The sequence below is a fragment of the Ursus arctos genome, unplaced genomic scaffold (genome assembly GCF_023065955.2).
Source record: "Ursus arctos isolate Adak ecotype North America unplaced genomic scaffold, UrsArc2.0 scaffold_8, whole genome shotgun sequence".
Lineage (NCBI taxonomy): Eukaryota > Metazoa > Chordata > Mammalia > Carnivora > Ursidae > Ursus > Ursus arctos.
In genome coordinates, this window is record NW_026623100.1 from 54,427,927 (window position 1) to 54,454,223 (window position 26,297).

The window sequence follows — 26,297 nt, forward strand, 5'->3', positions numbered from 1 at the left end:
TCACTTTCCAAATTAGGAATGTTTCATGAGAGTACTAGGAGATGTTTGATAAAAGGGTAGCTGCTTTCCACATACTAATAATAATGATCGTCATTCCATAATTATTTATAATAACAATATCAATGATATTTGATAGCTCAACAGTTATTGACAATTGGGTTTGAATCTCAACTCTGCCACTTACTAGCTATGTGACCTATAAGATACTTAATCTCTCTGTGCCTCAGTTTTTTCATCTATAGTGTAAATAATATTTATCTCATAGAACTGAGAATTAACTCAACAGTGCATGGTAGAGAATGAATGTTCTATAAATTTTGGCTCGGTTGTTATTGAGGTCTTATTATGTATCTCAGCTGGTTTGACACTGAAATCTCTGTTCTTAATCATTGTTCTAGCTTGCATCCTGGTTGATGGATGGTAGGTGGGCTGGGTGAGGATGGACAGATGGGTGAAAGATGGAGCTAAGGAAAGAACAAATAGACTCAAGACTTATAACAGTTCACTTTGTGATTCATATCATAAATTCAGGGAGAGATTTATAAACCATGATCTCTTTAGAGGGGAGGGAATCTTGGAACAAATCTCATTGTGTACTCCATATTTCTTTCAGACTAATATTTTCAAGCAGGAAAATTCTGATTAAAATTAAAATTCATTTAACAAAGTTTTGTTGAATTATAAGCATCTGAACCAAGGATAAGCCTTGGGTAGCAAAAAGAGAAGTTTGCAGAAGGTAAAAGACATGATGTAGCATATGGCAGAGGGCAAAGTGGCAGAGGTTGGGTGGGGGGAGGTGGAAAGATGAGGCTGCAGAGTGGAGGGCACCTCAATGAGCCCTCTTCTCTTCTGTCCAGAGGACAGAGCCTGGATGAACACCTGTTTACAATCAAGTTCTCTGTTAAACCAACTCTAAGACAGAGTCTAATGTGGAAGATTTTTTAAAATTTTATTTATTTGAGAGAGAACAAGAATGAGCAAGAGAGAGTACACACGAGCAGAGGGAGAGGGAGAGGGAGAAGCAGACTCCCCCGCTGAGCAGGAAGCCCAATGTGGGGCTCAATCCCAGGTCCCTGGGATCACAACCTGAGCTGAAGGCAGACACTTAACCGACTAAGCCACGCAGGTGCCCCTAATGTGCAAGAAATTTATTAGAAGGTGCCCTCTGGATCAATTCTGGTGGAAGTTGAGGTGTGAAGCAAGGCCCACCACCTCAGCTGACCCCACTGGGTGCTCTGGAGCTAAATGGCCCATCAGACTGGCCTATGACCAGATGAATTGGCCTTTGTACTCCCAGCTGGAGTCACCAGATGTGAGAAGTGGCACATGGGAGAGGCACTTTTCTGCAGCTGCGACGATCCCTGAAGGGTCACGGAGCTGAAAGCTATCTGCTCATGGCACTCCTAAGGGCTGGGGCAACAATCCCTATTAGAAGGGTGATTTGGGTAACAAAACAGACTGTCCCTCAGAGCCCCAGATTAGTGTTTCCCGACCTGCAGTCAAACCCCCTGCATCAGCATCACTCAAAAGGGGCAGATTCCTGGGCCCCAACTCCAAACCTAATGAATCAGAGTCTCTAGGGCTAAGGCCTGAGTACACATGTTCATAAGCGCCGTGGGTGATTTTGGTCCACAGTGAAGATTAAGAATAGCTATACAATGAGAAAAAAAAGAAACGTGCTGCCAAACCAAGTAGCAACTTGAAAAAGAGAACTTCCAAATTTGGCTAATTCCACAACGTTCAATGTAATTTACAAAGTAAATTCTCGCCTAAAATAAATGTTCCCCTCAGCAGCTCCCGTAAGCAGATTTTCCTCTGCGAGCACGGACGCAGTATCTGTAGCTGGCCATCCATCCCATATGTCTGCCCACAGACACCTACAGGGACACAGGCCTTCCAATGCATCAGCACGAGCCTGGCAGGCCTGGTGCTGCAAAGGCTGATTCATCGTGCCAACAAGGTCCACAGGCTCGTTTATGCCTGTCTTCAGTAGAAACCTTGCTGCTTCTGAAGAGCCCATATGTTACTAGTATAACCCAGCTAAATCACTGCCTGATGTAAGGAAGCTTTGCGAGGTTACTGAGTAAGCCCCCAGGCTCCACAACCCTCCAAGCACCAGAATATTCAGAAGGTAATTTCATCTGAAACCCAACCTCTGGGCCACTGCCACACTTACCCTTCTGTTCCAGCCTTCTGTCGGATAAGGTCTGAGGCTAGCAATGACACGTCGACCTAAAGCCCTTTAAACCTAAACCAGAAATTGAACAAGCCAGGCAAAATTAGACCTATGGAAAACAGCGATGTTTCCTTTCTGAGAAAGTAAATATTTGTCATCCATATTATGAGACTTAAAGTTTACATGCTTTGACTGTTGGAATTCACCTAAGAAATAAAAAATGCAGGAAAAGCACAAAGATGTTCATCACAAGATTGCCTGTAACAGTGACAAAGATAGAAAAAAGCTAAGTAACCTACAAAATGAGTAACTGAGTAAACAGTATTAAATTATGTAGTTGTTAAAATGTTTATGGATAGTTTTAGATAGTAAATGAAAGCACTTCCCTTTGTTAAGTGAGAAGTGTAGGATACACTGTTTATGCAAAAAAATAAAAAAGAATTCAAACATTAAAAATGCTTAGAAAATAAGACCAATTCATCAAAATGTTAATAGCTCTGTGTCTGGAAATGTGTAATTTCTTCTTTGAGAATTTCAACTTTATACTCCAAGTTTATAATTTTAAAGAAATATGAAAAATGTTAATAAATGCTTGGGCTTCTAAGTCTTATTCTTTACATTATCTACATTAAAAAGCAGATTCCCAAATAGAAAGACAGCATTTGCTTCATAGAGCTAGCCTGTTGATATAGAAAGATTATAGACGTGAAAATCTGTTAATAGGTATAGCCAATCCATAGACTTGGGAAATGTTTTTTCATCTGTGTTTTCTGCAGAGTTTTATTTGTTCATAATCCCCAAAGGAACTAGCCTTTCCCTGGTGATATGATCACAGCCACAAACACGTGCCTCTGGAAAGCAGCTTACCGCTGGCTGCCCCTATACGTGTGATATTGACAGATTGCTTTGTTTTATGATCTGTCTCTACAGGATCCTCAGGTATTATTTCTGGCCATTCTGTAAGGATTAATCTTCTCCGCTTATTCTTTCATGGAGAGAAGTAACAATAGACTTGATTGCAAATGCATTTACATAAAAATTATGAACAAAATTAAAAGGATGAAAGTTTTAAAAGCAAATAAGTTGGGGAAACGTGCCACAAATATAAAAGGGTAGTATCCTTTTATTAAAGGACTAATCAAAATTATTTTTTTTGTACAAAAAGATCTCTACAGAACCTGTTTTTTGCCTTTTCACCCTTTGTTCTAGATTCCTGTGGCTATTAAGAGATAAAAAGAACACTACACTAAAAGATTTCTACAAATTGAGAAGAAAAATAGTTCACATAAAATAGCTACTAGAAATATATTAAGCAAACAAGTTAACACTCAAAAATGAGAAGTGATTTTTGATATATTCAATGCTGGCAAGTGTACCGTGAAACAGACACTCTCATATGCTAATGATGGGAGTGGATATTGATAAAGCCCTTCATGAGCTCTGCAAGGCAATATGGATCAACAGCTTTTAAAATATTTATGTGCTTACAGTCTTTCCTTTCCTAAGAATCTAGTCTAAGAAGACAAATGGAAGTGTTCTGGTTATTTATTGCTGTGTAATAAATCTTTCAAAACTTAACTGTTTAAAACAACAGCAACCCATATTTAGCTCACAAATGTGTGATTCTGCAGGGAAGACTCATCTCTGCTTCGTGCAGCATAAGCCGGGGCAGCTGGGGCAGGAAGAGCTATTTCCAAGGCTAGTAAAGTGGGGCCAGCTGGGAGCTGGAATGGGCTTAGTTCTGAGGTCCTCAATTCCCCCCAACCCTGATATGGGCTTCTGTGTATGCACCACTCCATAGGCTGCTTGGGCTTCCTCACAGCATGGTGTCCGGGGGCCAAGAGTAAGAGTCCCAAGAGACACGAAGTGGATTCTGCTGGTTTCTTAAGGTTTGGGCCCTGAAACTGGCCTAGGTCCTTTCCATCCAAGATTTAAAGGGAGGGACCTAGGAATCTACCTCTAGATAGGAGAATTATCAAAGAACATAAGGGCCATGTTTTTAAACTGCCACAGAAACATTAATACAAATATATAAGACATTTCTTGAAATATTATACATGTCAATCAGTAAAAATACAAAAACTGAATATTCAGTATTAGGGGAGTAGTTATGGCACATATAAGAAATGGAACATCGGATCATTAAAAAATTATAAAGAGTTTCAAATATCATGGAAAATGATGTTATATAAAAATTATGGACAAAACCATCATACATTGTATAAAAAGGAGAGTAGTCTTTTATGTCTACAAATCACTAGTTTTCATTTTTTGATTTTTTTTTCTAGTATTTCCCTAACATCCCATAATAAGTCTTTTGTTATAAAAGATAAATATTTGATTTAATGCACTGGGGAGAAGTCCATAGACTAAACTATCAGTTTTAACATGGTTCATCAGCCAGTCCTGGGCCCTGGACTAGAGCAGCCTAAAATCTGCCCTTACCCCTACCTGTAAGGGGTACCTTGCATAGTAACTGCTCTTAGCTTTAAACGTGCTTGGACTTCTGCCTTCCATACTACCTGTGTAATTTATTCCCTGACTTTACTGACCTCAGCGCCTCAAATATGCACCAGCTTGGCTACGGTTGGCTGGAGTGACATGTCCAGTAATAGCTGTGCACTGCTCCTCCTCCCTTAGCAATTACCGGCCACGCCATCCAAACGAAGGGCTGACCCTTGGTGTACCAGACGGAACTGGGCCTGTGTACCACATTTCCTTTTTCCTTTCCATACCTTAGCTCACTCCACTCCCGCGACCTGAAAACATTCTAACTATATCAATCTTCACTCATTGATAGTCTGAGCAATATTCAAGTAAAATGATATTATCCAGAGATTCCACCGTATCTCTTTTCCCTCTAAATATTTATAGCTCATTTCCACCGTAATTATGGTATTTAGTACTTTTATCTACATGCCTTGATAATTCAGATTAGGTGTGGCTTCCCTGACATCCCCCAAAACTTAATTCCCACACATGGCTATCCTGTGCCCTTTCTGTCTGCTCTGATAAGAATCTATCTTGACCCCTCTCATTGTATGTATTTGTAGAATTACCTGTTTATGTTCATCTTCCCTAGCAAATTATTAGCTTGCTAAGGACAGGAATTGCCCTGACTACCGTATTTGTGGTAGATACTAGCTTCCCCTAAAGCCATCTATAAAACCTCCTTTGCCACGTCTCACAATACAGATTGGAAAGTCTAATGCTTCTGTTGTCAGCCTTCCTTTTATCTAGGCCCATGAATGGCCCATGACACAGGCAAGTCTGCCACGAGGACTTCTATTAATATTCTTCAGTGACCTAGCCCTTTTCCTTTCCCTGTTATTCCTACCTTAAGTGTCTTCTTAATAGCTGGAGGATGGCAGTCATTTTGCAACCACAGGGAAAGGTCAAAAAATTCAGGGACAGTGAAACTAACCTGAATTGAGCCTCTAATACAATAGCTGCCATCTGCAGGTGTCCCATTACCTGAGAATAACAAACGCCCATCTGTTTACACCAGCAAACTACGGCCCTGGGCCCATGTCTTGTTTTTTGTAAATAAAGGTTTATTGGAATATAGCCATGCCCCTTCACTTACATATTGTCTCTGGCTGTTCTTACAATGGCTGAATAGTTGCAATGAAGACCATATGGAAAAGCCTAAAATATTTACTGACCCTTTACAGAAAAAGTTAACTGACCTTGGTTTAAGCACCTGTTGGTCAGGTTGCCTGTTGATTACAGCCAAGTGACCTTGATTAACTTAATATCCCCAGTACCTAACAGACTATCCCACAGAAAATGCTAAGTGGTTGTCTGATGAATGGATGAGTCAATGATTTGAGATCAGTAATGATTTCTCCATTAAAAAAAAAAAAATCCTCCCCTGGTGTCCAGCAGTGACTTACATGAACACTGAAGTATAATAGATTTTTGTCTAAATGTGGATATAAGAAGTAATTTCAAAACAATTAGAGAAAAATTAAATACTCAGCTGTGTAGACTTTAGGAGTTCTGAGAATGCTGGGCTATATATGTGGCATAGTGCACTAGAATTTTCATGGTGTAGCTGGGAATCTTAACTCTTCTCTCTTCTTGATGGAATTACATTCAAGTAAGTTCACATAGCATTTGATCAATAAAGATGGGCTTTTAGAGGTATGTTAATTCAGAATGATTCAGAAGAACATTTCCTAGAAATTCTGGTCCTCAGGATTTGACCAGGACTCTCTGGTATCAACATTGTTTAGCCAGGTAGGATTTAAAGAGAAGCCAGATAAATGGGATTTGCAGACAGGAGGTAGAAGGGATTGGCACAAGTATAAAGCACAAAGGTAAGAAAAACCCTGACACACATAAATAGAGCAGAATTTCATTTCTCCATTTATTTTGAGATGTTTTTCTTCTAAATAAAAACAAATACCGATTCAGAATATTAATGGGACCTCTCACCTGATTAAATTATTCATGGTCTCACATATCTAGCAGTCTATTTTTCTGAAATGATCAATGATTTTTTTTAAGATGTTATTTATTTGACAGAGAGAGAGGGACAGCCAGCCAGAGAGGGAACACAAGCAGCAGGAGTGGCAGAGGAAGAAGCAGGCCCCCAGCAGGGAGCCCAACGTGGGGCTGGATCCCAAGACCCCAGGATCACTCCCTGAGCCAAAGGCAGACGCTTAACAACTGAGCCACCCAAGCACCCCTGAAATGATCAATGATTTTAAACCACAAACTATATTTTTACCTTAGGCTGAGTTGTGTGTAGAAGAGTCTTTTTTTACAGTGTATGTCTTTAATCTGAAAACTCTGGCAAATCCATCAGTAATCCAAAACCTTTTGCATTTCAAAGTCATTTCTATCATTAAAAAAATGTGTTCAAATAAAGATTCTACTTTTGACACACTTTTAGTTCAAGAACAATGGAAGCTCAATATTAAAAACATTGTTTAGGGGCGCCTGGGTGGCACAGCGGTTAAGCGTCTGCCTTCAGCTCAGGGCGTGATCCCGGAGTTATGGGATCGAGCCCCACATCAGGCTCCTCCGCTGGGAGCCTGCTTCTTCCTCTCCCACTCCCCCTGCTTGTGTTCCCTCTCTCGCTGGCTGTCTCTATCTCTGTCAAATAAATAAAATCTTTAAAAAAAAAAAAAAAACATTGTTTAAGGGCACATGGGTGGCTCAATTGGTTGATCATCTCTCAATTTCGGTTCAGGTCATGATGTCATGGTCCTGAGATCAAGCCACACCCTGGGCTCCATGCTCAGCGGGGAGTCTGCTTGAGATTCTCTCTCTCCCTCTGCCCCTCCCTGACTCGGGCGTGTGCACCCACTCTCTAAAATACATAAAATCTTTAGACAGTATTAAACTGCCGTGCCATTCTTGCCAACTATTATCTGCAAAACTGCCAGAAATCTGAAATAAAAATCTCATGCTTAATGAAGAACAAACAAGCACATTTCTAGGAATGTAAATGTGATTTTATTGGGAGTGGGAAAAGAAAAATGGAAATGAAGGAAATCTTCTCTTGAACTGAGCCAAAGTGAAAACATAATAAAGACCATAACGACGCTACCAAAAGCTGAGATGAATGAGTGAGTCAGGGGATCAAGGCTGGGATAACTGAGTTCATCAGGCGGTAAAAATAGAAGAATGAAGGGCAGGCATATAAAACCCACTTGCTCTTTCTACAATCTTGAGCTTGACTCTTTTAAACCTCACCCTAGCTTGGTCAGCCAAAGCCCTGACAGGAAGACGAAAACAAGACTCAGTGAATCTGTTTCCTTACACTTGAAATCCTTAACTCACCAGGAGACCCAGTGATAAAATTTCTGCCTCTCTCCTAACTTTATTCTCCTTTGAAAGACTTCCATTCAAACCACACACAAAGCATTGGCTATTAAAGGGCTTTTAAAAGTGTATTGACCCCTGATGATTCAGAAGAAAATCTCAAAAGATTTCTGATCCTAAGGACTTGATAAGAAGTCAATTTCATCTAAAGACTTTGACACCTTGGGGTGTTCAAGAACTCTCTGCCTTTTCACCCTTTGTTCGAGCTCCTGAGGCTAATAAGAGAGATAAAAAGAACACTGTTCTAAAATCAAGACCTGAATTCTGGCCAAGGATCTGCCACAAATTAGCCTATGGCTTCAATCAAGTCACTTAACTTTTCTGTGTCTTAATTAAGTCCTCTGTAAAATAACAATTTAGAGCTCTGAAGTCCTTTCCAGCAATATGGGCCCTGATAGCAACCGAAGATCATGCAGGGATTATGATTCTGTACAGTGACTGCCCTAACATCACTTCTGAGCTCCTGTGGAAGCAATTTTAACCAGTGCATTTGGGAAGGTGGCAGGACATAACAAGGCATTTGTATTTGGAGTCGGAGACCTAAACTGACAAAGCTAAAAGAGCTGCTTTACACAAATAACCCATGTGACCTTGAGTGGTTGCTCAATCTCCTTGAGCCTCATTTGAATATGAGGGTACTGTGAGAATTACATAAAGCAACATATATAAAATATCTGGCAAGTTGCCTAATAAACGTCAGGTCCTTAATGTTAGCTCCGTACCCTTTTTACCCCTCACTGATTAAAGATGAAGAAGAAGAGAGGCAAGAGTTGAAAATTACTAAGGGCTTGACAAAGAGTAACTAGGAGTATAGTGAATAAATAGAAATAGAAATTTAGTACAATAAAATGGTTTGAAGGTACAGAGAGTTCGGTTTTAGGAATATCAGTTTGACATAAAAGCTAAACAACCCAGAGAAAATGTCTAGTAAGCAGGTAAGAACATAGAACGTAAGGCTTATAAAAGGAAAGATTTGAGAGTGTAATTCATCAGTAACATTTCTCTAGAGCAAAATTTTTCAAATACTGACTGCAAGCCATCTGCAGAAATACGTCTGATACTTCTAACTAGTACTCGTTAAGGTATATGTGTGTGCGCACACATGTGAGCAGACATAGGACAGCAAACTGATTTTTGTCTCCTTACTACACGAGAAACAGTATACATTTTCTATTTTTTGTATTGTATTTTTATTTTTTCTATTTTTTTATTTTTCTATTGTATTCTAGTCTATATATTTTCTATTATATTCTAGTCTATTCTACGTTTTCTGTTTCATTAGGGAAAAAAATCTTGGTGTTTTGTTTTTCTATTGTATTTTTCTATTGTATTCTAGTCTAGTCTACTTTTTCTGTTTCATTAAGGAAAAAAAATCTTGGTGACAACTCTAAATTGATTGCAATTCCCAATAAGGAGCTGAAACAGTTTGAAAAACACTGTTTTGGAGGAAATAGAGTCATTATTTATAAACTATTATCTAAACCACCTAAGTTATTAACTCAGTGACCTCGTAGCTTTCTCCACAGAATGAGAACAATCATCGCTTTACTGTGACATGGTAAACTATACCATGTGTTTGCTAATTTGCTGGATGATTTAATGTTATGCCCTTGAATAACGGACATAAATAGAAACCCTGAACAGTTTTAAACTGGGTTCATTCTGTACTTGAAACTTTGATCTCACCAACTCTAGTGAGAATTAACATTCTCTCATTTTATCCACAAAGAAACCGAGGTCCCCAAGTCACACAGCTATGAGTGAATCCAGATTTCCTGAATCTAGAGATCGTGCCCTTCACAAATACAACTTGCATTACTATTTTGTTCAAAGCCCCCATACAAATCAATAAGCTACAGATGAAGCATTCTTACTCAAATCAATTCTGACTACTGCTCCATAGGCGATCATTTTACAAATTCCATCCAAAATATAGTACAACCTAGACTCGTGTCTCCCTCTAACAAGGTCTCCAAAGTCAAGGTTCCAGGCATCTGTCTCCTGTCTGTAGCTGGCTTCAATGCTCTGCAGTTTCCACATAACAAGATGAGAGATGATCATATTTATTATTCCCCCTTATCTCTAAGTGGTTTCCGTTAAACCAACTCCTTAGCTAGTCGCAATAAGAGGTAATTTCTTAATTAAATTGAATAATTCAAATGAGGAAAACAATGTTTTTCACAACTCTTTGCCCTCTAAAAGTTTTCCACCCAGCAGAGAGAACCATGAGAAACATAAGTTGGTTTGTTTTGTTCCCTTTAGATCTCTGCTCTACCCCTTTTATACACTTTGGATAAAACTAAGCTAAGTCACCAAATAACCAGTTTGACCATGATTTTCCTCTTGAAATTCTCTTCCTTCAAGATCCACAGTAAATGCATCTTTTTTTTTTTCTTAACAAGATTTCCCTGGCCATAATTAACAACTCCTTCTAATGTCTCATAACATGCTCTATACATCTCTGTTTTACCTGTCTCATTCTGCTTTCATTATTTAAAATTTTTTATTTTAAAAGTAGTTAAATTTTATAATAAAATTACTTGTAGGTTATAGATTACTTATTATTCTGTTATTATTTTTAATTCGTTGACAACCAGATTCCTTCAAAAGTCTAGATTTCATTCATAATTTTTAGTCTCAGGATATAATATCATATACATAGGAAGCCTACCAAGAGTGAGATTCAATCATCCATATGTTGGAAATCACTGTGGCTTCACAATATTCTCTGGTATTAATATACACAGTTCTTATACTGATATTACCTCTCAGAGAAAGAAAATCATAAGTAAAACCATGGGTAGAGAGAAAACGTCTGTAGAAGGCAAAGAAAGCAAGAAAGGCAGAGTCAACCATGGGGAATTCCAATAAACAGCTGAGAAAGTGAATGGGAATTTAGAAAGAAAATTTAACACAGAAATCAATGTAAAGATATAAGACTCTGACATAAGAATTGGAGGGAATGGTCTAGGACTCAATAAAAACACAGAGCTTTACCCCGTTCTCCCTAGTGCAACAAAGGGACTGACCTTGCCTTCCACATAAGGAAATCAAAGCTTGGAAGAGTTAAACACTTTGCAAAGGTTACGTTGGTTTAAATGCTTGAATCGGGATTTAAATTAGGATCTGATACACATCCCTTCTTTCCCCTTACACAACTTCCTAAGATAGTTTGACTTTCCTATTTCAACTAATAGGAAATATAAACACAGATACAGGTGTAATGCATTTGAATTTCCACCTCTCAGGTCTAATTTCTGCCTTTGTCTTACTATTTCCCCAGGTAACATATGCCCCAACTTGTAATAATGGGACTGGCTTTATTTGCTTTTCCACAGACCCTTGATCATAATCCACTGAACGTTGGAGATACTTCTACTAAGGAACTGTCAGACCTGCTAACCTTTAATCATAGGTGTCTCAGGACAAGTTTCCTTAGGCCTTAATATGGAAACAGCAAGAGTGAGGGCCCCAAAAGGGATAGGAAGCCTTGCTTACATGTAACTCAAACTACATACATACATAGTTTGGGGCAGGTCCTTGGGGGGGGGGGGATGCCGGAATCATCAGGGTTTTACATCAATCTACAGTTTATTTCCTCATTTGCACTGGTTTCAAGAGTTGGAAGATTAAATACTTAATAGAGTAGCAAATAAAACTAGCCTCCTAAAAAGCATTTGAATGAATTATTCTGACCCTAGACCTGAGACCTTAGTATCTAATGAAAAGTTAAGCCTATCTCCGGGCCAGATGCAAATAGGCCAGAGAATAGAACAGTGGTTTCCAGGACCTGGGGGGTGGGCGGCAGGGGGATGTGGAGTTGTTGTTCTGAAGTCCCCGTTATGCAAGATGAAAGAGTTCTGAGATTTGTACAACTTAGTGCCTGTAAATACTGTGTTGCATACTTAAAACTTTGTTAAGAGGATAGGTCTCATGTTAAGTCTCATGTTAAGACTTATACTATGGAGAGGGGGATCTCAGAGTTCAGGATACCAGTTTTACACTAAGCCTGTCATCAGCTTCTCATTTAACTTCCTGCATTTATTTTGCACAAATGAGCAGATACATTTTTTCCTCTATTTTGTTCTCACTTACATGAAGAATACTGTATTAAAGACATTATTTGGACTTTGCTTTTTTTCACTTAACCAATCTATCTTGGCAAAGCACTCCCATATCAGTTCGTAGAGAACTTCATTCTTTTCACAACCATACAGAAGCCCCGTATGGAGGTACCACAGTCAATGCAATGCCCCTACTATGGATGGGCATTTAGACTTTTCCAATATTTTCCAGTTACAAATGATAAGCTTCATGCATTTGTATCTTTGTACCATTGGAGCTCTATCTTCAGGGTAGATTCTTAGAAGTGTGATTGCTGGGTCAAAAGGCAAGCACTTAGTGTTGTTTTGTTAGGTACTGCCAAATAACACTTATGAAGAGTTGCACCAGTTTGCATCACAAGTGGCGGGAACAAGAGTAATGGTTTCACCACAGCCTCACCAACAGAACATGTTGTAAAGACTGATTTTCACTAATCTTACAGGTGAAAAATGGAATCACAGGGGCGCCTGGGTGGCACAGCGGTTAAGCGTCTGCCTTTGGCTCAGGGCGTGATCCCGGCGTTCTGGGATCGAGCCCCACATCAGGCTCCTCCGCTATGAGCCTGCTTCTTCCTCTCCCACTCCCCCTGCTTGTGTTCCCTCTCTCGCTGGCTGTCTCTATCTCTGTCAAATAAATAAATAAAATCTTTAAAAAAAAAAAAGAAAGAAAAATGGAATCACAGTGGGGGGTTATTACTTTGCATTTCTTTAAGAACGTAAAATTTGGCTGTGTTCAAGGGCCATTTTTTCACGTGAATTTGTGATTTATCTGATCAAGTCTCCTTTCCCACTTTTCTGCTGGGTTTTTGGTCTTCTGTTCCTCGCTGTTTAAGGTTTCTTCTTTCCATGTAAGAAATAGTTGGCCTTTGGAGTATATGTTGCAAAAACTGTCTCCTAGTTTTTCAGTTCTGGTGCACTGACTGCAAAAGCATTTTATGTAGTCAAAGTTCTCAGTCTCCTTTTACTGCCTATAGATTTTGAGGCTTTTCTTACAGTAGGATTAAGGACAAATTCGCTCATGTTTTCTTACAGTACTGAATGGTTTTACTGCTACATTTAGATCTTTGATGCACATTGAACTAATTTGTGTAGTGTGAAATATGGAATCTTAATTTTTTCTTTTTCCAAGTGGCTACCCCAGGTTGTCCAAGCTTTATTAAAAGCCCATCTTTGCCTTTTAGCATATGCCACATTTCCATATGAACTTTGGTCTTTTGAATTTTTCTATTCCACTGATCTATATGCTCCAGTAGTTAATCATAACAGGCTGTATACCAAGTTTTAACGTCTGATGGGATTCATCCACCCTCAATTTCTTTTTCAGTGTTTTCCTGGATATCCTTCTGCATTTGTTTTTCTAGAATAATTTCAGTGTCAACTTGTAAAATTCCATAAGACAGCTTATGTATATTTTATCAGCATTATGGTAACTTCAGAAAAGAACAGACAATGGATAATGAAGCATTTGAGTTACTTGTATCTTTGGTTTCTTAGGTTTGTCAAATACGATACATGCAAATAGAGATAATTTTACTACCTGATCCATTCTTATACTTTGGCTAATACCTCTAAACAAAATGTCGAGATTTAGTGACTATGGTAGCATCCATGTCACCCATTCCTGATCTCAGCAGAAACTCCTCTAGTATTTTTCCATTAGTAAAATACTGGCTTTGAAACTAATAGATCTTTCATCATATTAAGAAACCGCCCCTCAGAGGGGTAAAGATGGCAGAGGAGTAGGGGGACCCTAAGTTTGTCTCGTCCCTAGAGTACAATCAGATAGTTATCAAATCATTCTGAACATCTGAGAAATCAATCAGAGGTCTGAGAAAACAAATACTGCAAGTCTACAAGTAGAAAAGTGATACCTTTCGGAAGGTAGAAGGTATGAAGTGTTGAATCCCCTGTGATATAGCCGAGTATATGGCAGTGGGGAGGGAGCCTGCTTAAGGAGGTTACCACAGAGCAGAGGAGTGCAAAATTGGAACTTTCAGAAGTCTGCTACAGTAGGGGACATGCCTGGCTTAAAGGGGCTCAGGTGGCGAAGCAGGGCAGAATCCCGGGTGTGACACTGTGATCTGAGGATCCCCTGGGTCGCAAGAACAGGTAGCACCTAAGTGGTGCACTGTTGCCAGGCATAGGAGCATGGAAGCTGACAGAACAGCAAGCCTAGGTGCTGACTTTCTGCTCTGTGTTGCCATTAACCGCAAACAGCAAGTTGGGGCATATGTTACCTGGAGAAATAGTAAGACAAAGGCAGTATCTGTGTTTATATTTCTCATCAACTGAAACAGGAAAGGAAAACTATTTTAGACAGGCAGTTGTGTAAGGGAAAGAAGAAGGGATTTGTATCAGATCCAAATTTAGAACCAGAAATACTCCACAAAAAAACTGCTAGAACTGATACAAGAACTCGGCAAAGTCACAGGATATAAACTCAATGCACAGAAGTCTGTTGCATTTCTCTACACTAACAATGAAGTAACAGAAAGAGAAATCAAGGAATCTATCCCCCTTTACAATTGCACCAAAAACCATAAGATACCAAGGAATAAACCTAACCAAAGAGGTAAAAAATCTGTACTCCGAAAACTATAGAACACTCATGAGAGAAATTGAGGAAGACACAAGGAAATGGAAAAACATTTCAACAGTCCATGCTCATGGATTGAAAGAACAAATGTTGTTAAAATGTCTATGCTACCCAAAACAGTCTACACATTTAAAGCAATTCCTATCAAAATACCGCCAATATTTTTCACAGAGCTAGAACAAACAATTCTAAAATTTGTATGGAACCAGAAAAGATCCCAAATAGCCAAAATAATGTTGAAAAAGAAAACCAAAGCTGGAGGCATCCCAATTCCAGACCTCAAGCTACATTACAAAGTTGCAATCATCAAGGCAGTATGATACTGGCATAAAAACAGACACGTAGATCAATGGAACAGAATAGAGAACCCAGAAATGGACCCTCAACTCTAGGTCAACTAATCTTTGACAAAGCAGGAAAGAATATCCAATGGAAAAAAGACAGTCTCTTCAACAAATGGTGTTAGGAAAATTGGACAGCCACATTCAGAAGAATGAAACTGGACCATTTTCTTACACCATACACAAAAATAGACTCAAAATGGATGAAAGACCTAAATGTGAGACAGGAATCCATCAAAATCTTAGAGAACACAGGCAGCAACCTCTTTGAACTTGGCCACAGCAACATTCTTGCTAGACAAATCTCCAGAAATAAGGGAAACAAAAGCAAAAATGGACTATTGGGACTTCATCAACATAAAAAGCTTCTGCACAGCTAAGGAAACAATTAACAAAACTAAAAGGCAACCTACAGAATGGGAGAAGATATTTGCAAAGGACATGTCAGACAAAGGGCTAGAATCCAAAATCTATAAAGAACTTATCACACTCAACACCCAAAATACAAAAAATCCAGTCAAGAAATGGGCAGAAGACATGAACAGACATTTCTCCAAAGAAGACATACAAATGGCCAACAAACACATGAAAAAATCCTCAACATCACTCTGCATCAGGGAAATACAAATCAAAAGCACAATGAGATACCACCTCACACTGGTCAGAATGGCTAAAATTAGCTCAGGAAACAACAGATGTTGGTGAGGATGCAGAGAAAGGGGAACCCTTCTACACTGTTGGTGGGAATGCAGGCTGGCACAGCCACTCGGGAAAACAGTATGGTGGTTCCTCAAAAAATTAAAAATAGAACTACCCTATGACCCAGCAATTTCACTACTAGACATTTATCCAAAGGATACAAAAACAGTGATCTGAAGGGGCACCTGCACCCCAATGTTTATAGCAGCAACCTCCACAATAGCCAAACTATGGAAAGAGCCCAGATGTCCATTGACAGAGGAATAGATGAAGAAGATGTGGTATATACATATATACATACAGTGGAATATTACTCAACCATCAAAAGAATGAAATCTTGTCATTTGCAATGACATGGGTGGAACTTGAGGGTATAATGCTAAGCAAAATAAGTCAGAGAAAGACAAATACCATATGATTTCACTCATATGTGAAATTTAAGAAACAAAACAGATGAACATAGGGGAAGAGAAGGGAAAATAAGATAAAAACAGAGGGAGACACGCTGTAAGAGACTCTTAACTATAGGGAACAAACTGAAGGTTGCTGAGGGGATGGGGTAATTAGGTGATGGGCATTAAGAAGGGCACCTGAAGGAATGAGCACTGGGTGTTATATGCAACTGATGAATCACTAAATTCTACCCCTGAAACGAATAATACACTATAAGTAACTACATTGAATTTAAATTTAAAAAAGAATATAGTACATAATATATATAACATACCAAAAAGAAGTACACCTCAATTCATTTAATAAATTGAATTCCACCAATGGCTTTATCAGCATCTACGGAGAGAATGACATGACTTTTTTCCTTTAGAACTATTAATATCATGTGTGCTATTAATGAATTTCCTAATAGCCAAACATGGAATAAATCCCACTTGATCTAGTGTATCATATTCTTAATGTAGTACTGAATTATATTTACTATTTTACATCAACATTCATAAACACTGCTCTTTGATTTCCTTTTTTGTACCATGTTTATCAGGATTAAGTTCAATATTCAATTTTGCTTCTTAAAAGTTAGGATGTTTTCCCTCATTCTCAAAGCCCTGAACAATTTATAGAGCATTAAGACTACTTGGTCTTTGAAGATTTATAGAATTTCTCTGTGAAACCATCTGAGCCTGGTCTTTTCATTGCGGCACAGTTCTTCAATAACTTTCTCTATTTCTACTACAAAAATGGAACTTTCCAACACTTGTTACATCAATTTTGGTAATCTCTATTCTCCTAAAAATTATCCATTTCACCTAGATTTTAATATTTCTGTAAAGGTCTACAGTTAATTGATAATTAAGATTTTAAGATTTCTTCTGTTGCAATGGTTATTTCTGCCTTGTCAATTCTTATTTTGTATATAAATGCTTCCTCCCTTTGTTCTTGATCAAGTTAGCTAGTTTTGTAGATTTCTTAGAAACTGGATTTTGGAGTCTAGTATTTTGTTATTCTTTACCTTATTAACTTCTGATTTATCCTTACGATTCCCTTATGTTTTATTTAGTTTGTTGTCCCTTTAGTTTTTTGAGGTAAGTATATTCACAATTTCATTTTTGCTGGTGAAAGTAGTTAGTGGTATGCATTTCTTTGACAACTGCTAAAAATGTATCCCATAGATCTTGACCTATAGAGATCTCTCCTTGTCTTAATTTTTAGATCTGTAATTTCATTTTGTATTTCCCCTTTCACTCGAGAGTTGTGTAATAAAAGGTTTTTAGTTTTCAGAATAGACTTTCTATTGGTTAGTAATTTCTAGTTTTACTGCTTTGATCAATTAGATAGAAATATTACAAATGATACTCTATGAAGCTGAGTGGTGTGCTGGAGCAGACTTGTACTGGCTTATGAAAGCCAATTGTGTAGCTCTCTTCCCAGCTTCTTGATCAGTGACATTGCATGGGTAGCTTCAAATTAACCATAGGAGGTACATCAGAAAAATCAACAAATGCTGTAAATCTGGGCTCCTCCCACCAACAAAGAGCTGCTTGTTATTTACCATCCTAGAGTGAACTTACTTTGTATGTGTCAATGTACAAATTGTGTGACTGTTACATGAGCCTGAGAAGATGTATTTTCTATTGTGAGGGTACAGAGTTTGATATTTATTCATAAGATCTTCTCCATTGATCATGTTTAAGTCTTCCTCTCATTTTTTGTCCATCTTGTCTTTCCTATATTAAAGTGCCGTGTGATTATATCCTATTATTACTGTGGTTCTATGTTTCCTTGAATCTCTTGTGTGTGTGTGTGTGTGTGTGTGTGTGTGTGTGTGTTTTAATAAAGATGATTGCTAGGTTATTTGATGTAAAAATATTCATTAGGCCATTTTATGATCAGAGCCACAAAACTAGAAATTATTTTCAAGATAGACTTTCTATTGGCTATCTAACAACCTTTTATTAAACAACTCTTGAATGTAAGGGAAAATACAAAATGAAGTTACAGAATTAAAAATTAAGACAAGGAGAGATCGCTATAGATCAAGATCTATGGGATATATTTTTGGCAGTTGTCAAAGAAATGCATACCACATGTTTAAAAAAAAAAAAAAAGTCTTTCCAAAGACTTTGTAATAACGTACCCACTGAAGTATTTCAGTACAATCAACATTTAATCCAATCTTTGCTAAAAACTATAACCTTAATAATGATACTCAATGCTGGCATCATCCTCAGTCAATTGCAGTTCTATTTATTCACTTGAGATCTTAACATTTAGTTGAATTATCTAACCAAAACATCCTAAGAAAAAGAATGGAGTAATTATATAAACAGAGCAACAATTATAAAGCAAGAACAGTTAACATTTAGCCAGGTTGGAGAGTTAATTTGCATATGCCTAGCTCCTGAGGTTCAGGCTCTGGTGGCCTTGGCTATCTGTTTTATTACATCCTTCTTTGATTTCTGCATGTTTCTTTGTTTCCTTTAATGAGATGCTATAGGGTGTTTTCCCTACTTAGGTGTCACTCTTATACGTGTATATTCATTTTGATTCAGAGATACGCCCAGGAGCCTTGGAAACATAGGTGGGGTGTAATTATAGGACACTTTGTGATGACAACAGGGAAGAAATGCATGAGGGAATCTGCCTGGAATTAGAAGTTTTGTGCCCACGGAAGGCACAAGGTCTTAGATTAATATCCTAAATGGGCCTTCAATCCCATGTACATTAGCTTATCAGGAAAAACCTCTAGCATTTAACTATAAATGAAAAGGTCATAATTTTAGAAGACCTTTTTGCAGTTCCAGGTCCATTTCTTTAGCCTGAAACTTTTAAAAGGAACAATTTCTCTAACCGTGTTTTCTCAATATCCTTTCACATCCTTTTTCTCCTTACCATCCTCTTGCACAGAAACTATAAATATATATTCCTTGAACCTACTTGCTTAGGTACTTGGCAGCTTGACTCAGTTCCCAAGGAAGATGTAGTTTGGATTCATGTGTCTAAATCACTTGCTTTAAAAATACATTTTTCAAAAATATACCTCTTGAGTCTAAATGAAGGCTAGAGACATAATGCAGTTTGTAAAGCTAAAATTTTCTTTGGGAAAAAAAAGGAAAAAAAAATCTTGCCACTCTAGTATGTTGTTCTGCAATGTAAGAGATTGAATAAGTCTCAAGGACAGAACGTATCAGAGCATGATGTTCTGTGCACAGACAACAAATATTCAGAGATGTATAATCAGAGCAGGTTCACTGTTAATCCCATTCATTCTACATACCCTAAAATAAGGAAAGAAAATGAAAACCTTAAAGTTAGAGACATTCCCTTGCCTTTATGCCCCAAGAATTTCAAGGACAGGTGCATGTAAATTTAAGTCTTGATGAGGTGGTTGGTGTACAAAGAGAATATAAATGACTCATTCTCAGTGATTCACACTCTCAAATTTTTAAAAACACCATGTAATTTCAAAGGTTCAAATTGTGTGACTGATTTTTCCATGACATGTGTTAAAACCCTCACAGCAATTAAAAATTTCCTGGGAGGAAGGGTATGATAGTTACCTGCCAGTATCTTTTTTATATTGATGTATATTTTTCTAAAATATCTCAAATCCCCTTATAATTATTCTTAAAAGTTTTCTAATAGTATAATTTTTAGCCTTCTCCAGTCTAGATGAAGATAGGACAACAAGTGTACCTAGAATGAAAATGATGTATCACCAGGACAAGAAGGATAATATAGTGGAAGAGTCTGAACTTAGGACAGAAAGGGCAGGCATATGATGCACGAGACAGAGGTTTTTGCCCAAAACAGGCAGGTTGAAAAGATGCCAACAGGTCTGAGGCCAACTGGACATTATACCCAGATAAATCTATCATGACATGGTTCTTATTCTCAACCTTATAGTCTTTGTTACTGGAGACTCAGAAATGAACAGATTATTACGGATAGGTACAAAATCAAATTCAAATGAGACTTGTAAATAAACCAGAAATCCAGTTTGTGAAATTTCCAGTGGGGGTGTGGTAGTCCTGGAGATTCAAGAGAGAACCTGCCACAATGAGTATGGTTAGATCCTGGGGATCTGCCGCAGTGTTTGAGCAGACGCTATGCTTTACCTGGCAGCCCCTGCCAATTACTGTGCACACAGCACTGAGCAGGGCTACTGCTCAATACAGACTTTTCCTTTCCATGGGCCTGGCCATTTCTGCCAAACACAGATCTTCCTTCTTTAGGGAATCACCAGAGCTCCCCTTAGTTTGACAAACATTTTCTGAGAATTGCAGCACAGTCTAAGGCTCTTCCTACCTAGTCTTCCTTTTTTCCTTCTCCTTTCTGAGGTGTGAGACTTGCATTACAGACTGGGCTCTCTCTCCCTCTCCCCTTTGTCTCGTATAGTCATCACCCCCAATAAATATATCTCTTCTCTTTTTCAGCATCTTCTGGTATTACCTAGTGCTCAAGAAATGCATAGTGTGGAAGGGCTTCTGCTTTTGAAGTGACAGCAAAATAGGCTAACTTGAAAATTTTCCCACTACAAACACCTACAAATACTAATGAAACCTAAGAAATCTTCCTTAACATACAGTGCTAGGCTTACGAGGAAGGGGAATACCCAAATGTCAAGTGAGAACAGTTACAGCTTCCATCTGTAAATCCCCACGGTGATCTAAAATACACAAAGAGGGGCACCTGGGTGGCTCAGTTGGTTAAGCATCTGACTCTTGGTTTCAACTCAGGTCATGATCTCGGGGTTGTGGGATTGAGCCCATGTTGCAGAGTCTGCTTGTCCTTCTTGCTCCCTCTCTGCCTTTCCACCCACTCTCTCTCTCTAAAATAAATCTTTAAAATAAAATACACAAAGGGAAAACCCATTTTGAACTAGAGACAGTGTAAGTATTCCAGAAGAATCTCAAAGAAAACACGAAATAAGTATTTTTAAAATTATTACATACACCAATGGAAGAATCAAAGTCCTAAGATGACGCTATCAAAAAAATATACAATTCAGGAAAACTTCACCTAATGTTACAGAATCTCAAAGGAAATAGGAGATGTTATAAAAGAAATAAAAAGTCAGAAGCCTAAGAATGAGACATGTCTCAGAAAATACAGGTACTGAAATTGAATAGTAGACAGATTGAACAGTTTCGGAGACTTAAACTGGAAAATAGATCTGTGAAAATCCAGAATGAAACAGAAAATACAAAAATCTAAGAGGAATAGAAGAGAAAGAGCAGCTGTAATTTACACCTAGAAGGAGTAAATGGAGAGGTAATTTCAAGAAAGCAATGGCAGACATGGCCTAGAATGAAAAAAAAAAAAAAAAAAGACACGAATCCTAAGATCTAAGAATCATAACAAGTCCCAAGAAGAGTAAAAGCCACCGATATTATAGAAAACACATACAAACGGAACATCTTGAGTAACCAAGGAAAAAAGGAACAATTAGACTAACAGATTTCTGTTTCAGAATAGAAACGAGAATAAAATCTTGATGGAATGAATTAAAAAATGAGTTTGATTTAAGCCAGAGAGGAAAAATCGACTTTGTAGGCCCTCTTCCATTACCTAGTTACATCTCCCTAGATGGATTTGTAGGTTCTTTCAGTACTAACAGGAAAAAAAAAATCCCTTAATTATTGTGTCTGTCAGTATCAGAAGAAAGGCAAGTAAAACTCCAGAGTGGCCATCTAAGATATAGGCCATGGTGAGCCTCAGTGAAATTACTACTCCACAGCAGAAAACATCTCCCCTCTATAGCCAAAATCTCACAATAATGGCCCTTAAGTTTTTCTAAGGAGGTTTGAAGAATCAAGCTAATATACGTAACAGGTCTCTAGACAGATCTGCATTCATTAAGTGGAATGAAATTAGTGAGGACACTGATGAAAAGTCTTCACCAACAGCCTCTGAGCCCAGCACTTGGCACCCCGACATGGCCTCTTCGACTCAGCAGAAGCAGATCCCCGTGGCATGGAGACTGAAGATGAAACTCAAGGGAGCTAATACTAGCCCTAATTCACTGCACTTTCCTCGACAATGGTTTGGCATTTATGAGCACAGATGTCAGCATGATCATAATTGGTTTTGTAAGAGACTCCAAATTAAGGAAAATGGATGTTCTGACTAAAATATGAAGTACATGTTGAATCACTATACTGTACACCTGAAACTAATATAACACTGCATATTAAATATAATGGAATTAAAATTTTTTAAAATTAAAAAGCAGAAAGAAAAGGCAATACTATAAAGTACATAAAGGCTTTGGAACCTGGGAACTATTTTCTCATTATCAACAGTGTAACACAAAATGATTGTGTCTCAAATCAACTTGACAAAAATCCGCATTGCTTATAACGAACCTGAAACAGAATATGTTTAACTCCGTACCACTTCACTAATGTATCTTGTCCCTCAGAGAATGTCCACAGACAGATCCAATGTAAAATGTTAGATCCAGGACAGGAAGACCAAAGCCCTTTCCTCCAGCAGTAGCTTTTCCACTATGCCATCTCCCAGCCCTCCTGCCTCTGGACACTGAGCCCCACTCAACACCAAACACAGAGGAGGTTAAAGCAGGGGTGAAGGGCTCCGATAATGCCTGCATGGATTTGGGAGTTGTTTGCAAGGAAGATTTCCTTTCTTGGAGAAAATATAGCCAAGCTAGTAGGCTAAGAAGTTAAAAAAAAAAAAAAAGATAAAGACAAGGTGACAAAGTCAGGATGCCTCTATAAATTTTGTGTCATGAAGAAATCAGTGTATTAAGCTCTAACTCAAGTAATAACCTTTGAGATTGAGTGTTTAAATGAATCTGGTAACTCCTGGTATTAAGCACTTTACATTTATTTTATTCACTTAGCTACCTATAAGATAGGTATTAATATTTTCCCCATTTTGTAGAGGAGAAGATGGAGGCTTGGAAATGTCAAGACGCTGGTATAGGATCAAAGAGCTAGCAAGTGATGGAGACAGGATTTGAAAAGGCAGAGATGAAGTCCAGCTCCAGCTGCACCACTGAGCAATAGGTCTCCTGTCCCATTCTATTAAGCTGTCAGGAAGAATGATTACACACAAAAATGGCAAGTGGGTTTTAACTCATGCCAACTCTGATCTATTTGTGGTTATTTTAATAAAGATTCCAATGCTCCATCAGGGCTCAGTGACAAAGAACGCCGTGATCATTTAGCAATGTCTGCCACTGATGAGAAAATGGTAGAGTGACAATATTCGCTACGTATTTACCATCCCTGGAATAGTGAGGGTTTTTGGAGTTTCTATCTTTAATACTCAACTTAAAATTATGAGGAAAGGAACACTGACAATTGCTGCCACTCCTAATTTTTTTTTAATGGAAAGACACCCATCTGTGATATAAAACTCAAAAATGGAATACAGGCTGCTAAATTGTTCCAAAGTCTATATGGATGAAGGTTAACCTCAAATACTATTGCTCACAACATTCTATAATTTTAAATAATAAAAAGTGATAATTCAGCAGCAGAGATAAAATGAAATAGTATGCTTTAAAGAAAAAAAAAAGAAAGAAAGAAAAGAAAAAGTCTGTCAACCAACTGCCAGCAGTTTCATGAGTCAAGCCCCCAGATTAATAAATCCTTGCTTCCCCTCAAATCTAGGGAAACATCACATCTGTCTAAATATACCTGACCACTTCTCATCACCGCACCAGCAACCACCACTCTTGTCTCTCACCGGAATGACTAATATCCTTCTACATAGTCACATGGCTTCTACAGATTTTAGCACAGGTGCTAGAATGATTCTAAAACCATCCAGTGACATCCCATATTACCAGTGGCTTACAGGGCTCTAAGAGGCCCCTTTTCCCACCTTCACCTCCCTACTCTCCCATGCCCTCTACTGAACTACACCAGCCTCCTTGCTATTTTGTCACCATGGCAGGCTTGCTCCATCTCTAGGCTTTTGTACTTGTAATTCCCTCAGGCTACAATATTCTCCCCTCAGATATCCCCACAGCTCACTGTCACCTCCTTTTTATTTTGACTCCCCATGTCCTCTTCTCCATAAGGTCCTTTGATTTAAAACTGCCACTCCACACCCTCTTACTATACTGCCTTCTCTAAAAAAGCGTTTTTCTCTGTATCACGCATAACCATTCTAGAAATTACATATTCACTTTAAGGGGACTTGCCCCTCTCTTCACCCCCACTAAACTGTAAGCTTCACGATGGTGGGGACATTTTCCATTTCATGCTCTGCCCCATGGTCAGTGTCTAAAATTGTGGCTGCCATGGAGTAGGCACTCCAGGGACCCGTAATTCTGTGTCTGGACAAGAGGAAAAAAGTAAATTCATTTTTTTTTTTTTACAGTGGATCCAAAACTCAAAGATTGTCTTAAATGTTGCTTTAGGTGCACTATTTCTCAACAGAGATGCCCATTTCTAGAGGCCTTAGTCCCTAAGACTCCACACTAAAGCTCAGTCCACAGTGCCCACAAGAACATATTCTACCCCTACTACTGCAAATGCCATCTAGAGACATGGAGCATCAGCTACGAGTTTGCTAGAAACGCAGATCTTGGTTCTCATACCAGAACTGAGTCATAACGTGCATTTTAACACATATGTACACAGGGTGGGTTTTAGGCACAAAGTCTGAGCAGCATTATCTTAGGAGTTTCTGGCAAAGGGCTCTGAGGTCAAGGGAAGCACAAGCCAGTCTTTAGGAAACTCAGATGTTGCTTGTTTCCTAAAAAACAAAAAAACAAAAAAACCCCAGCTTTAACAAGTAGTGTAGTCCCCATGTCAGCTTTCCATTTCTAAGTCCTACAACAACGATGTGGAATCTCTAAAAGTTAAAAAAACAAAACCCACAATCCTTAATATCCCATGCCACCTTTAGTTAGTGTCCCACTGCCAGCACACATCACGGCTTAGTGAGGAAAACAATGCATGAGCAAAGTGCCGCCTGAGCTCTTGAGCTGTAGGCCCTTAGATAAGTCACATTTTCCTCCTTGAGGTCCAGCTGATTCATCTGTTTAGGTGGGTAGGAATACAGGCTCTCCCTCCCTCGAGTATGTTTTGAGTTTCAGATGGGATATTTGTCAAAGTTCTCTGAAAAGCAAATAGTGTTGCATAAAATGAGGTATTATTTAAGCATTAGTATTTTGCTTGCCATTTCCTAACACATGCTTGGTTCATGCTTAGTGAGATGGATTCACGCCATATCACGATTGGCATTTGAAGACCAACTGTTGTTTGTTCTTATACTAGAAGCCATAGCAGCTAAGGTAGGACATCTTCCAATTAAAGGGTTTTGGTTCTAATTATCTTGCACCCACACAGCAGTAAGTTTTCCCTTGCCACTAGCAGAATGACAAGAATTATCATTCCTTCCTGTATCACTACAATCATTAGAACTGAACTCTCCCCAGAGAATTTCGCTCTATTTCTGTGTGTCCACTACTGGGTCCCTAGGGACTCTTGCCTCACTTTGAGGAGCAAAACAGCCCTGTACTCACCAAGAAGGAAATTTCTCACCTACCAGAGGAGACAGTTGTCACGCATGGATCAAAAGCAAGCCATAGCTTCAGAGTTGCATGTTGTCTATATGTAGGGACATGCTGCCCCTGATCTCCTGGACTGAGCCCTGTCTACCACCTGCTTCCTGGTACATGGTCTCCTGCCCATGTGTAAATTTGTATTACTATCAAAACACTTTTATTTCCTGAGGATATTTGGTTGTCAATCTCAACACACCTGTTCTGTTTTGCTTTTCACAAGCTCCTCTCTAACCTCAATGTTGCTCTCTGAATTCATCACAAACCCTCCAGTTGTGATCTTTGCCTATATGCCACATTATCGGTTAGAGCCAAAGTACTTGGACCCGGCCCCCTCTGGGTCTCTTGATCCCAAGACCACTCAAGACCTAGTACTGAGCACCAACATGCTGGTCCTCCTAATAAAACAGGACTCTCTTTGCTACATTTAGGTGCCATTGTTATTTACAACCCCATGGCTGTTCTATGGGAAATTCTTTAGCTCCCAGGCTATCCTTGTTTTTTTAAAAAATACACTTATTTACTGAAGGATAATACGCATACAGAAAAG